Here is a 2,549-nt window from a genome sequence, read left to right on the forward strand (position 1 = left end):
AAGCCTTCATGATATTGGATCCATCAGTTTCATACACAATCAAAGGGCCCTTCCGAGAGATGTAACGCCGGTTGCGCATCTTCCCCTTCCTAGGATGGATCCCAAACGTTTTTTTTTTTTAATTTTTTTTTTCTATCAAAGCTTTCTAAAGAGATAATATCATTCAATACCCTCTTCTTCTAAAATACCTCATACTTATAAGGCCAAAAGAGCATTCTAGAAGGTAATAATAACAAACTAGATAAAGTACTCCTAAGGAACCATTCCAGCTTAAAATGCACTGCATCATTCTCCCCTAGCGTAAAAAGGCTCGACTCCGTCGAGACGCATTATTGACAAAGAGGTTGCAGAAGACAGATTCCTGGATCGAAAATTTTATTCTCATTATTTCTCTCCTTTGGAATAGTCTTTTGGAAATCCACCAAACTTTCCAATAATATCATGTTGGAAGAAGCAGGATCAGTACTTCCCCCAAGAAAATCTGGGCGGGCAGATGCCAGGGTAGTAATGTATTGCTGAAAGAGGTTCCGAGTAACATCTGGGTTGCCCTCCGAAGTGTAAGTCGGCCGAATTTTCTTCCATCCTCCAGGAAATTCTCCGGAAGTGATGGCCTTCCACTCGGCTGCGTACCTCTTCATATATTCAGCAAACTTTGCATTCCATTCTGCTTCAAGAGAAGCGCCTTCAGGGAAATGCTGGCTCCAATGGCCTTTCATATTAAAGCTTGTGGATACACAAATCCACAATTTAGGATCAAATTCCTCTTCATACACATGTTGCAAGAGATTTGCTTTTCCCTTACCACCATGCTCCACTATAGCTAGAAGCGAAATGTTCCTGTACAAATAAGTTCCAGGATGTCCATTTGATGGCTTCCTCAACCAATGCATAACAAACTCCTTATCCTTGTCGCTACCGATGAGGTCATTTCTAGACAAGGATCCTATTTCACTTGGTTTGTACAACTGATGCTGCTGCTTTGTGCATTCTAAAAGATGAATAAAAAGACTAAGCTCAGCTGGAACTTTATCAAGTTTCTGCACAACCTCCTCCAGCATCTTCAATTTGGGTTCAGATCCTTTAGGGACAATTCGTCGAACAGTTTGAGAGCATTGCAGTGAATAAGCTTTGAAAGTTGATGTAAGTTGTGCTTTGCTTCTGGTAGTAAGAATCCTGATAATTTCCTCATCTACATAAGATTTATCTCCATTTTTTTCATGCAGCAGCTTTGCCTCGGATTTTGCCAATGTCTGGTTCACTTCAGGACCCTTATATCAATAAGTGCTGACAAGTGGAAGTAAGAGCTTCCTAAAATCTCCCTTGGCATGGGTAGCGACGTCTTCCTCAACTGATCTCTTATAGTGAGCATGATGAGCCCTCCTCGCTGCAAAGAGCTCATCTGAGCTCCTAGCACAAGCGATCTCGATCAAGGCTCGGTCGCCCGGGCCCCATTTTCTTGCCGAATCGTAGGCTAGCACAGCATCCCATTCTGCCGAATCAAGCACCAAAAGAAGCACCACTTTCTCGAAATCGTGCTTGAGTTCCTTGTCATGGGCTTCGACGGAGTCGGAGTCTTCAAATGCAGCAGGAGAATGAACGCTGGTCGAAATAGGGGGCTGGAAGACGGCGTGGAGCGGAGCTGGGCTTGGCATTGTAGGATGCGAAGGAGAGGCCGGGATCAAATCTAAATTACTGGGAATGTCCGGTGGCCATCGGTACCGATCGAATCGCTGCTGGCATTTGGTGGAACTTCCTATAGTACTAATGGGCCGCCGGTGGACGCCCGAAGACGTTTCAGCCTCCGGAACGCACATGTCGGAGGGCTGGGCGTCTTCTGCAGCACAGCTTTCGACGGAGTCAGAGTCGGAATGAAGGAAGGGCGCTTGGAGGGGGTACTCTGTCTGAGCGGGCAGCACTGGCGTAGCGGTAACAACGGAACTGGAAAGGAGCATCGCGATTGCTCCGGGTGTCACTGTCTTCGGAGAGGAAACGCGCTCGCCGCAAGACGCTGGATCGCATTCGTCTCCTAGCGCGGAATCGCGCTCGTCGCGAGACACGGGATCGAGCTTAAAACCTGGAGCAAGATTGCGAGAGCAGGGTGGTTTCTCCGTCTGCTGGGGTCGGAGTGAAGTGGGCGGCAACGGAGGAATGGTAACAGCGTTGGTCAGGTCAGGTGGAAGCGAAGGAGGTTTTAGAACTTTGGAAAGCTCGATTGCTCCTCCGTTGTTCTGAGTAGATAGGGACATGTCCTCCAGGGAGCAACTAAGCTCCGGCGAAACCTCGATCTCAACTCCACCTCGGCTCTTTTCTTCTTGGTTGTTCAGTTCAGCTTGGGTTTTCGGCTTGGGATCGTCGGAGCAGAGTGCCACAGGGAATGGGAGCGGACTGGTATTGGGACCGGAATCACATTGGCGAGAATCAGGATCGTTGTTCTGGTCGTGAGATGAAGCGACGACAAAATCAGCGTCGAGCTGAGGTTCTCCTCGGGTCGTAGATCTGGGAGCGAAATCTGGAGAATGGATGATGGGTTGCTGGTTGGCTGCGGGAGG

The 2,549-nt window shown here is 48.1% G+C and overlaps 1 pseudogene; it reads right to left on the minus strand.

The window, feature by feature from the left end:
• Positions 1-194: 194 nt before the first annotated feature.
• Positions 195-2,496, minus strand: LOC110114570 (annotated as a pseudogene).
• Positions 2,497-2,549: the final 53 nt, after the last annotated feature.

This window comes from Dendrobium catenatum, unplaced genomic scaffold (assembly GCF_001605985.2).
Source record: "Dendrobium catenatum unplaced genomic scaffold, ASM160598v2 original_scaffold_195129, whole genome shotgun sequence".
Lineage (NCBI taxonomy): Eukaryota > Viridiplantae > Streptophyta > Magnoliopsida > Asparagales > Orchidaceae > Dendrobium > Dendrobium catenatum.